The following is a 13,499-nucleotide window of genomic DNA, read 5'->3' as shown; positions in this document are numbered from 1 at the left end:
CTTGTAGTATAGCTTGAAGTCTGGTAAATTGGTGCCTCCCCATTTTTTCTTTTTGCTTAATGTTGCTTTGGCTATGTGGGGTCTTTTCTGGTTCCATACGAAGTGTAGAATTATTTTTTCTAGATCTGTGAAAAATTATCTTGGTATTTTAATGGGGATTGCATTGAATCTGTAAATCACTTTGGGTAATGCAGACATTGTAACAATTTTGATTCTGCCAATCCATAAGCATGATATGTTTTTTTCATTTGTTTACATCATCTGCAGTTTCCTTCCTCAGTGTTTCATAGTTCTCCCTGTAGAGGTCTTTCACCTCCTTCGTTAAATATATTCCTAGGTTTTTGTTTTGTTTTGCTTTTATTATTGTGAATGGTATTGAGTCTTGTATTTGATTCTCAGCATGACTGTTGTTGGTATATAGAAATGCTACTGATTTCTGTACACTGATTTTGTAACCTGAGACTTTTCTGAATTTATTTATCAATTCCAGGAGTCTCTGGGCAGAATCTTCGGGGTTTTCTAGAGATAAGATCATATTATCAGCAAAGACCAATAGTTTGACTTCCTCATTTAGATACTCTTAATTTCCTTCTCTGGCCTGATTGCTCCAGCTAGGATGTCCAGCACTATGTTGAATGGAAGTGGTGACAGTATGGTTCCAATTCTAAGGGGGAAGAGATACATTGATACTATGTAAATATCCTATTTGTCATCACATTTTTACCCAATTGTTCTAGCATTTGTTATGATTCTTCTCTTAACTGATTATTACTATGATTATTGCCAAATGGTGATTTTCAAACTCCATCATTTCTTCAACATTTAATAGTTGATATTCTATTTAACAAAGAGTTTTTCCTTCTCTGTCATTTATGTGCCCCATATTTGGCCAGTAAGATTAAACTGATTCCTATGGACACCATAAACATTTAATGGGGTCTAATAGGAAGGACCTGAGTGGGTAGGTATGGTATAATAAAAAATACATTTAGTCTTTGAACCTGGTTGCAGGCACAGAGCTCCTAAAACCCTCGGAATTTCCTGAGTGGTAAGAGTGGTCTTTTGTTACTCATACTGAGCCCCTTTCAACCACACCTGAGTTTATGTTAATGAGGTGACTTGGCAGCCCCTAGATAGCTTCATGATGGTGGCTGATCACCAGAAAAATCAACATGGTATTTAAAGGGTTAAAACTTTCTAACCTCCCCACCAGTCCCCTGGGAGGGGAAAAGGGCTGAAGATAGAGTTAATTCTTCAGTGATGAATGCTTTAATCAATCATGCCTACAAAATGAAACCTAAATTTTTTTAAAAAAACCTAAACAATGGTGTATGGAGACTTTCCAAGTTGGTGAACATATCAAGCTGTGATGCAAGCTCCATCCCTCTCTTAACCCTCACACCTCGCCCTATGCATCTCTGTCATTTGGTTGCTCCTGAGTTGTATCCATCGTGATAAACTGGTAAGCATAAGTAAAGTGTTTCCCTGAGTTCTCTGAGGAGTTCCAGTGAATTACCAAACCTAGGTAAGGGGTATGGGAATCCCTCAATTTGTCACTAAGTTCTAGAGAAGTACAAGTAGATTGGGGACCCAGGACTTGCAACTGGAATCTAAAGTGAGGGCAGTCTGGTGGGACTGAGCCCTTAGGCTTGTGGAGTCTGACGCTAACTCTGGGTAGTGTCAGAATAGGACAGAATTGTAAGACAGCCAGCTGGTGTCCATCATTGTGTCAGAAAGACTTCAGAGTAGGAATAACCCAGTCTTTCAAAGGCTACACATAGAGAATCTGTTTACAATCCTTTCCTAAAACAACAAAGTCTTTGAATAAAAAACCCACCCAGGATGAAAATAGCTTCAACAACCTTGGACAGTACAGAGGAATCTAGGAGGAAGAAATGAAACTAAGACAGCAGGGGGTTTACCTTTCATACCCAGACCTCAGCCTAATGTTCTTTCTGCTATTTTTAGGATCTGATGATCCTCCCAAGTCTTCGCCAAATTGCCACGGAAAACAGAATGATAGACTCAAATTTTACAGATGGACTCTGTCAATTACAAGGAAACAAGAACCACAGAGATATACACAGGCTCAGTAAATTCCTGGACACACCTTAGTTTCTTAGTTGGACTTGGCAGATATGTGATTTATATCCAAAATTGAGTCAGAGATTGCATTTTCAATTTTTAATTCTATGAACTTCCAGAGTACTTTACTAGAAATTGCCAGAAGTAAACTTATATAGCTTTCCCAATGAGCTGCATCAGGAATTTTTAATAGGAAATGCTGTCTCCTGTGAATTTAACTGAGTCACTGATATATAGTTTAATAATATCTTCTAAGTATTCCAACTTTAAAGCAGGAAGCTATTTCTTAAAGAGTTTTTTCCTGTACTTTGTTGTATATTCAAAGATTTTAACTGAAATTTTAGTAAATAAAATTAATTATAAAAATCAGTTAATTTATACTAGTTATTTTACATTTATATTAAAATATGCATTTGGAAAAATTTTAGATTATTAATTACTGTTTAATTGGGTTTTAAAATTTAATATCTACTTCATGATATTACAAATCCAAAACCAACATAGTTCATTTATATAACCTGCCTTTCATTACTGTTTTTGTTTTAGAGAATTTAAAAACAATGTTTTGTTCTAAAGGTAGTGTGTGTATTACCACATTCTTTGTATAAATACCTCTGCTTAGAGAATTCTATGTCATTAATCATGACACTCTTTGATCCAATCAGTTATACAATTATCATTTTACCACATTCTTGTATAAATACCTTGGCTTATAGAGCTATGTGCCATTAATCATTATACTGTTAGGTAAAACTGCTTCTCATCAAGGAAAACTAATACTTGAATCAATAAAAATACAAAAACAAACTATCAACCAAAGCAAACAATAATCTCTGCCATGTAAGTCTTGCTATCTACAGTAAGCTCGGGTTGGAGAATCACAAGCTATAATCACAATAAATGATACTTTTGAAGAAAACCAGTACAAAAGTGCAGCATGGAAAAATGAAAAGCTCCATTACTATGGTTAACCAAAGAATACACATTTCAATGAAGTTAATATTCTTTCACCTATTTCTATACATTTTTTATCATCCCATAGAAAGGAATTACATAAAACTTTGACTGCTATGAAAGGCTCACACTGACTAGTGCAATGCTATTAAGCTTAAAATTAATTGCTGAGGTTTAATTTATTGAGAAATGATAGATAATGCATACTGCAATCAAGATTAAAATAGTAAAGAGGCAAGCAGAAGAATAACAGTAAATCAGGAAATTCAATGTTCAAAGCGTATGTTACTATGATGTTGATTCAGATCTGTGTCACAGGGTCAGGGTTACATTAGCAGCAAGAATTTTGAGAAAGAAGTGCCTAAATACATGCTATGGAGACAGTTGTGCTTTGACCAAGGTACTAAAGGGGTAGCGAAAATACACGTGAGAGACTAGTGGCACAATTTATGGAGAGAGAAGAAATCTAAGGCTGTAAATTAGTCATAACCATAAGAATCTTCCTGATGTGTGTATAGTATAAATTTGATACAAATCATTCCTTTTGCTTTTTTAGATGGAACTTTAATTTAATGTGATTTCTGTGAGTCATGTTCCTATTTGTACTGACCTCTAGTCCTAAATTTGAGCTTTTTTTCCAAGAGTTTATTTTTAGCTGTTGTGAAACAGGGACTGTTTTTAAAGTTATGATTTCTTGATCTATAAATTATTAGCAAAATTTTATAACATTTCTTAAAGTACAATTATTTTTATTTCTACTGTTTTCAAAATATAAGTATTTACAAAAATAGCAATTTTTTGTGGTTTAAATTTAAAGAAAATTACATCTAACAAACCTTCAAAGATTTTTACTTTCTGAGCTTTCCAGGACCCCCAAAATCAACTGGAATTTTGCAATAGTTTTCATTCTGTTCCTCATTAAAACCTTATAATGTCCTATTCCTCACTTAGCTGTTAAGAGATAATAAAGAAACCAATTCACAAAATACACTGGTTTGTGACAACTCCCAAGGAATAGGCATTTTTTATCAAGAATAATACTTTTAATGGTGGCTTATTTGTGGAGAAACTACTTTTAGAAGTAGGGCCTTCCCACACAGACATTTGCCAACCCTGCAAGAACCCAGCCCTGGGTATTCGGATCAGCATGGAATTATTTTGTGGATAAATGAGGACATTTAGAACCAAATAGGATTTGGAGTAAGAAAAGAGTGAACAGAGCTGTGTTAATTCAAGTCAAAGTGATTTTTATTCCTGTCTACTACACAGACTGGCACTGAAGGAGGTGACATTTCTTCATATACCTAAAAGTGCCAGCCCGGCACGGTGGTTCATGCCTGTAATCCTAGCACCCTGGGAGGCCCAGGCTGGAGGATCATTTGAGGTCAGGTGTTCAAGACCAGCCTGAGCAAGAGCAAGACCCTGTTTCTACCAAAAATAGAAAAAATTAGCTGGGTGTGCTGGCAGATACCTGTAGTCTTAGCTACTTGGGAGACTGAGACAGGAGGATGGCTTGAGCCCAGGAGTTTGAAGTTGCTGTGAGCTATGATGAAGCCAGTGCACTCTACTCAAGGCGACAGAGTAAGACTCTGTCTCAAAAAAAGAAAAAAAAGAAAAGAAAAGAAAAAGTGCCATTGCTATGTTATTTTTTTTGCCTCTCTTCACCTCTCACCTTAACATTAAACCTTATTCTTTGGTTTTGGTCAAAACTATTTAAAGGGCTTTCTAAAATAGATTTGGAATTTCTGAGGACCATCAATTGAGTGCTTACCACACGGCAGACATTATACTGAATCTTTGTTAACTCATGTGCTCTACCACACACAATGAGATGAGTATGTATTATTACCCTCATTTACCAGATGGAGAAGATAGGAGCTTGGAGGAGAGAGGGAATAAATTGCTTGCCAGTGCCAAAATGACTGTGCGGCACAACTGGGATCGGTACCCAGTCTGGCCAGCCCCAGTGCCCATGATTTTAACCACTCTCCATTATCATAATGCTTCCAAAGTCAGGCCCTCTTCCAAGAATTTTACATATATCTACTCTTTTAATCTTTACAACAACCCTATGAAGTAGGAACTATTATTTTCCCCACTTACAAATCAGGAAATGAAGCAGGAGAGGTTAAGTACAGCCAGTGAGTTATGGAGAAGGCCTTTGATCCCACGTTGTCCAACTCAGCACATGCTACTAACCACTATAGCAACAAGAGTGGTAAAGCACAGTGTATTTTGAATACACAGTAATATAAAAAGTTTTAAGATAAAGTCAACATGTATCTCTAATATTGCTATAACATTGAAAGCAATAAACCAAATGTAATCAAAAATTTTGTATAGGAGTCAGTCTTTGGTGACATTTCAATATTTTAATGACCCTCAAACAGCCTTTTAAAATTACATTATATTTTAATTCATATAAGAAAATTGCAAAGATGGGCCTTTAAAAGTTGCACTTTTTTTACTGCACACACTAGTGAAATATTAAAATTGGTCTTTTTAACTTTTGCTTGTCTAAGGGCTAATGATTTTAAAGACTTTTTTTGTACTAACAGTAGATAATGAGAATGTAAATTAATTCAAAAGAATTTTGAGAAAACAGAAAGCAAATGGTTAATAGCTGATGATGTGTTTGCAGACTGTAAAAAAACAAAAAGGAAATTACGACTAATTCAGCTGCATATGAAATTAACTAAAAGAGAAGGTGTGCATTTGTCTAAATCTGGGCTAAAAGTCAAGTTTGAAGATATACAGAAATTCCATTTTCCTGTTGATGAATCAAGTAAATTAATGATCCTAATCTTGAAATATATGTTACCAACCACAATTTGCTTTTTCAGTTGGAAATATGCACACGGTTTAAAGTAAAATTTTCCATAAGCGTGACATGTTCATGGTAAAGCATCATTTATTCAATATCTATCATCATCAAATTTCATTTACTAACATAGCTATCTCTAAGAGTTTACAATGAAGATGACTAACATGGATGCTTACTTTTGAGAAAGGAATGTGTGAGGGCATCATCCTAAAAGCCAAGTTGGGTATAAGTGTGTATTTATAATGTAGACCGGGAAGAGAAGACAGGAGAGAAGCACAGTTCCCATTAAAGGTAAGTTTATGTAAGTGGTAAGTTTTTAACAAGGGTTGAAAGATTTTCTTAAATAATTTAATGGACTTGACTTTAAAGCTCTGTGTTTTAAAACAATGAGAGGGAGAATCCATTTGAACAAAGAATTATTTTTTAAGAACTGGGAAAAGACAGCTCTAAAAGTTATGGATACACATAGATAATCATGAAATCTTTTTCTACCAGATTATACTACAAAACTTTAAAGTATTATAGAAAGCCTTGTAAATGGGAGAGAGAAAGACAGCAGTTCCTTCCATGCAGAGAAGTTAGTTGGAACCCTCACAAGAGAAAATAATGTATTATATTTGACACATAATAATTAACAGAAATTTATCGAAAAAGCTAAGTCAAAAGGTGGAGCTCAGAATCCAGGGAAAGTATTTATGATTGTGGGGACTCGATACTAATAAAGTCTCACAGAGAGTATTCGCCTTAATTTAGAAAAGAAAGCCAGAGTTAGGTTAAAAAGTAATTGTTGCAACTGATGACCAGCGAGAAAACAAATTTTTAAATGTTTTATGCTTCATCAAATTGTGCTCTAAATATCTCTTTCTTGGCAAGTCATAGAAAACAAACACTAAAAAGAGAAAATGATATGAGCTGAGAATTAAATGAACATAATTGTCATATCATAAGTGAAATGCAATATATTCTATTAGATTCACTATAAAATAATAACCTACCAGATACAAGAAATATATTTAAAATAAAATGAATCAAGGAAGCTTGAAAGTAAACGGGCAAAGAAATACTAATCATGTGAACAAAGTTGTGTTTGTAATATGAGTATCAGGCAATTATAAAATCAAAGCAAAAGGAATTAAAGAAAAAAATGGATGCTTTAAAATAATAAAGAATGCAATTCGTAATAAATATCTTTCAAGGATCTTTATGCATCAAATAACAGCTCCAAAATTCAGAAAGTCGAAGCTGCAGAAAGTACAAGTAAACAGAGAACAACAACGATACCGAGCTCAGCACACGGTAGATTAAATAGATAGAAAAATAAGTAAAGATATAAAAGCCCCAAGTATCAGTACTGTAGAACATATAGGTAGATATTGAATTCAATATCTCAAAACAGAACAACTTTCCAAAAATTCCTCTAAGCATTTACAAAAATATACCATATGTTAAGCCACAAAAATTCAATAAACTCAAAATCATAGAAATAACACAGAACACATTATCTGATCATGAGGTAATAAAATTAGAAATCAATAAATATAGAAAAATCATTATGACCACCTAGAAATTCAAAACTCCAGTTAAGCAATTTTTGGATGAAAGAAAGTCAAAACAAAAATTTTAGAATATTTGAAACATATAGTAATGAAAAGTAAAATAATGCTCAAAGAAAGTTTTTAGCCTTGTACACATACATAATTACACAAGAATGAAAATAAGTGAAATATGCATTGAACTCAAGAATTTTAAAAAGACCAACTCACATGAAAAAGAAAGAATTATTTCAATAATCTTTTTGGTTGAAATCAATAGATTCTATTTCTGATAAAATTCAGGAAGTTAATAAATTAATCAAAAGACATTAGGAAGCTCATGAACTCTCCAGTAGGACCCACAAACCAAGGCTTAGAAGCTCCACAACCAAGAACATTTAAAAAAATCACAGCATTGAATTGAACTAAGTATGGAAACTTACGCTAAGTATGGAAACTGCAGCTTGTACCATCAGCTTTGCACTGAATGTGGACACTGCCACTCTTAGAATGAATTCCTCATGATGCCAGCTTCATCATTAGTTTCTAATTTGGTCTGCTGTGGGTCCAGCTGATTGGCAGAGCTGAGGTCTGTGCTATGGTCTGCATGTTTGTGCCCCTCTCAAATTCATATGTTGAAATCTAATCCCCAATGCAATAACATCATGGGTGGGGTCTTCAAGAGGTGATTAGGTCATGAGGGTGGGACCCTCATGAATGAGATTAGTCCTTTTGGTCCTTTATAAAAAGGACCAAAAGACTTTATTTGCCCCTTCTGCTATGTGAGGATCTGCTGGTACCTTGATCTTGAACTTTTAAGCCTCCAGAATTGTAAAAAATATTCCTGTTGTTTATAAATTATTCATTCTAAGGTATTTTGTTATGGCAGCCTGAATGGGCTAATAAGTAAGGCATGCCGTAAGGAATTCTGGGAAAGCCATTTATCTGGCTTTTATTCCCATAAGATTAAGAATTCTCTAAACATAGTGTATTGAATGACAGTTCAAAAATATGACAAATATTCACCACAGCCCACTGTATTAGATGCCCAGCATTAACATACACTTTTCCCAAAACTAAACTTGTGAAAACTATATCAATAAAAACAACTTAACATAACGTCACTATTCTTCATATAATAAAAGCAAGTTTGGCCTCCAATTAAAACAGAGACAATTCAAGATCTCACAAATTACCACTTCTAAACCAGCAGAGTCACAGAGTTGGAAATCAAATATTTGGGAAGTGGATCACTCGCATTTGAATTCTTACATTCTAGAACTCATATATTCTGGATACTGGAGATGCAGTACTATATATTGGTCCCTGGTTTAAAACATATAGTGCATTTTATAAGATAATATACCAACATTACAAGATGTCTCCCAAGTAACACCAAATCTAAGTCTTCAATTGACCATTCTATCAAATCATAGAGCAAATTCTTTTGGAATTATTACATGGTAAGGCTTGTGAATCCTATAAACATTACTTCATCACTTGACTTATTTCACTGTGAAATGAATTACTCAATCAGATATAAATAACTATAATTAGATATTTACTCAATCCATAGATGGTGGTAGGGAAAGTGAATCAAAATTGACTTTATTTCTCTTAGGAAAAATATAATTGCTCCTTCTAACTTGGAAGGTTTTCCAACATATTCACAAGCTGATTGGGCATAATTGGTTGCTGCTGCTATCAAATTTGGCACATAGTAGTGGCTCTACCAAGTCAATCTGGATGAGGAAAAGTTCTTCCTGTTGAGCCCAGGGAAAATCTCTTCCCTTGCCACGTGCTCCTTGAGCAAGCCTCAGGGTTGAATAGGAAAAGTAACTGACTGACATCCCCAGACTTGGGCATCTTACTCATTTCGTTATGCAAAGCCTATTTTTCTGTGGAGGTCTTTTTGTGAACATTCATATGAGACACAAATATTCTCACATGTTGAGTCTATTACATATCATTTCCCCCCAAGCCTGTGTTATTAATCTTCCAATGTTGCTTTTGCCACATCCCAGATCATTTGTTCAAATAATTAGCCACACCCATGAATTGGTATATCTAGTTCCTTATCTCAAATCATCCCATTTCACAATTGTTACAATTAGCATTGCTTCCATTCTGTTCAGTTTCCACAGCCACAGCCCATCCTAATGTTTCACCTTCCATCTGACTTTGTCACAGGAGAGAATCTCAAAAATCACAATGGTACTCCACAACAGGTATCACTACCACCCCACTTAGTGCCCTCTGACCAGTTAATAATCAGCTCCAAATTTCTATCTCAAGAAAATTCTCTTCAGGGTTACTTCTGGTACCAACTATCTTAGCCTGGGTTCCCCAGAAAATAGACATTATGGCTTATTTTAAATTATACTATTAGGAAATAAAATACGAGGGAGCAGAGGTAAGAGGAAAAAAAAGATGTAAGAGAAGAAGGGAAGGCTAATAAGAGGATGTGTTTTTGACCTGGTCACAGCTCAGTGCTACTGCTTGTTTCCAATAAGTGTATAAAGTGCATTTCCAGATAATCACTTGGTGGTTTGGAGGTGGGGAAATTCACTGGTTGCCATCCTCCAATCATCAAAGATTCTCCCCATAGTATGTTAACCTCTCAGCACCTAGGGTGTGCATGCGTAGGTGTGACCATGGAGCAGAAGCAGGAGGTGAGAGGCATGAGGCACAGGCTAGAGGTAAGAATTGCATGGTATAGGCAAAAGGGAAGAAGCATATCACATGAGAAGAATTCAAGGTACCCATCTATTTGTGCCCAAGTGAAGTCAGTCAGCGCTCGGGAAGCTTGGAACAAGAAACAGGTGATGCCAGAGGCTCCAACACAGTTCATCAAATGTGTCTAATATACAAAGACTCTAAATTACCTGTAATTGCTTGATTTTCAGTCTTGGCAGCATTATTTCAAAATAGAGCAAGCCAGCATAATGTCCAGTAAGATGTTGAGATGATCAAGGTCCTGATGGATTAAACTGTGGCATGGAACTGAAGCAAGATAGTGAAGGTGCAGGTGCACTGCTGTCCCTTCTAGATGAAAGATAACTTCTTCTGATGTTCATGCTTATTGAGATATAGAAAAAATAACATTTCACAGATCAATTGTTGCATGCCAAGTGCCAGGGGATAGCTGACTTGCTCCTGTAAGTAGACCACATCTAAAACAAAAGTAGTAATTTATATCACCATATAATCCAACTTTAAAAACCTGCTTTCATTCTTGCAACCAAATATGTCTTTGGTTAAAGGGCCAGGTAATAAATATCCCAACCACTAAGTCTCTCATTATTCCATAATAAATAATTTTGAGACTATTGCTATATGCCAGATAATGGAGTTTACATTCTAGTGATAAAAGACAAAAATACAAATAAAGAATATACATATATATCTATAAACACACACACACATATATATATATATACACACACACACACAGTCATGCACCACATGATGATGTTTTGGTCAATTATGGATCACACATATAATGGTGGTTTCATGAGATTACAATAGAGCAAAAAAATTTGTGTCGCTTAGTGAATTATGTTACAATTCCTACAGTATTCAGTATAGCAATGTGCTGTACAGGTTTGTATTCTAGGAGCAATATACTAAACCATATAGCCTAGATATATAGTAGACTGTACCATCTAGCTTTTTGTAAGTGCACTCTGATGTTCTCACAACTAAATCACCTAATCATGCAATTCTTAGAATGTGTCCCCATTGTTAAGTGACTGCCATGAAGAGAAGAGAGGAGTACCTAGTTGGGGTAGGAGTTGTGGGGGGGGGGGTGTTTAAATTTTATATAGGGTAGCTAGAGAAAATCCCCCTTAGAAGAATATAATTTGATTGATATCCACAGAGTCGTATGTGAGGAAGCAAGTCATGCAGTGGATTTCTGAGGAAACAGTAGACAGAAAGGTCCTTAGCTAGACACTTTACTGGTGTGTTCAAGAAACGGTAAGGAGGTCATCATGGCTATAGGGTAGTGAGCGAAGTGAAGCATCAGTAAATGACACAGCTAGGTGATAGAAAGTCAGGTAGTGTGGGGACTTGTGGGTCATTGTAAGGACTTTGGCTTTTCCAGTGACTGAAATGGTAAACTACTGGAGGGTTTCGAGCAGAGGCAAAACATCATTTGACTTACCTTTTCAAAGAATAACTCTGCCAGTCACATAGAAGATGGAATGTAGAGAGGAAGGGGTCAGAAAAGGAGGGAGGCCAGGTAGACACTGCGACAACAAGAGAGAGAAATGATTGTAGATTGTCCAGAGTGGAAGAGGCAGACACTCAACGTTTAATGGTAGCATTAATCTCTCTGGTATTCCTGAAATGTGTTATCACTTTGGAGAATTGGATAGTTTGGGGAGGATAAAGTACTTTCCACTCGACATTTCCTACCATTGTTCTAAAGTGTAGATTCTCCCAGTTGTTCAATATATATATTTCAACATTATATTAAAGAACCAGATAAGTTATTGCAGACCGAGTTCACCAAATAGCAGTGGGTACACTATAAGGCAGAGTCTGTTGAAAACTATATTAATCACATGAATCCTATAAGCACCTACTTTAATTTGTGGACCATAGAATTCTCTATACCCAGGAGACAACAATTAGTTGTGAGCAGTATTCGATGGTCTCAGAAAAGATAGAAGTATTTCACTTAAGTGTAAATTGTCCCTTTGGGGAAGGCTAGAAGGAAAACTGATGGTCTGGCCTTACAATGATGCAAGGACATTCTCAAATGTACCAATCTCCCCTTCATTAAAGGGGACCTAGATCTGTAAACTAACTCAGGTCTTAGACTCTGATATGGTGATTCAAATCAAGCTCCTGTTCTCTAGACCTTGAGTTTGGTTATAGAGAATAAATAGAAGCTTAGTACGTTGACCATTTATTAACATATAGGGACTTGATTAACAATTAGCCATCACTGAACATCATTGCAGGTCCTATCATTCAGATTACCACTCAGGCCCTGGTGATGATTAAAAGGATCAAGCCCATTCTGTCCCTGGTAGTTAAATGTTGCTTTTAATATTAATATTTGGCCCATGCTACCTTGGATCCTAGCATCTCCACTGCAACCAAAGAGCTCATATCAACTGCAGCATCTTCCACCAGCATTCCTAGCCTACAGAAAATATCCCCCTAGAGCATTTTTCAAAGTTACTGGTGCTCTCTTCAAAATATGTTTCCCAATGTCTTGGTAAAGGCTAAGTCTTCAGAAACACTCAGCAGACACGACTAGGAGGAGGTGAAAGAATTACACTTGTTGAGTCCATTCCAACTTTCCTATCTCCTTAAGTCTCAGATTCTTCTCACCAAGGTATTTCTGGCACCTCAGTTCATTAAGTGTAGGGCGCTGTTAAGTACTTATTTAGTTAACCAGTCAAATTGAGCTACTGCCAACTGCTTGAGCCTACATGAACCAGATTCACTGGTATATGCCCCCACATAGATAAATTCAGCCTGACCTAAAATTGTTTCTCCTTTCTTAGTTTAGCATCTTCACAATTCATTACAATTCAATCCTCTTCATTTTTGCCGATATAAATTAGCAAAATCTTGCAAATGTGGGTGCATCAACCTTCCTGTCTTGAGTTTGACTTTGCATTTGGCCTCCTCTGAGTCATGCTGGAATCTGATTCTAGTTGTAGGTTTGAAGGCAATCAGAGGAGGTGCCAGTGAGAGATGAGCAGAACTGGCTTCTCTTGAGAGGTCACTGTCTCAGGTAAGGTCATCAAAGATTTTTAAGTAAGCTATGAATAGCTTCATTTAACAAACAATAAAAATTAAATAGAGTTGTTTTTATGACAGTGTAAGCTCAGAAATATTTGGGGACTTGAGGTCTCTGAGTCATCTGAAATCTCCCATAGGACCCCATTCCTATTCTTCACATCTTGATCTTGCTTGGAAAAAAAAAAAAGCATTATGGTCACACAAGAGATATGGTAGGGCTATGAATTTTCCTGATGCTACAATCCTACAACTTATAGGATCTAATTTGGAGTTCACTGGTTGCACCACAATATTCTTTTGTAACAGTCATTGAAATTTTTATGAATGCCTTGAACAAATAA

This window comes from Propithecus coquereli, unplaced genomic scaffold (assembly GCF_000956105.1).
Source record: "Propithecus coquereli isolate 6110/MARCELLA unplaced genomic scaffold, Pcoq_1.0 Scaffold4, whole genome shotgun sequence".
NCBI lineage: Eukaryota > Metazoa > Chordata > Mammalia > Primates > Indriidae > Propithecus > Propithecus coquereli.
This window is presented reverse-complemented; position numbering follows the sequence as displayed.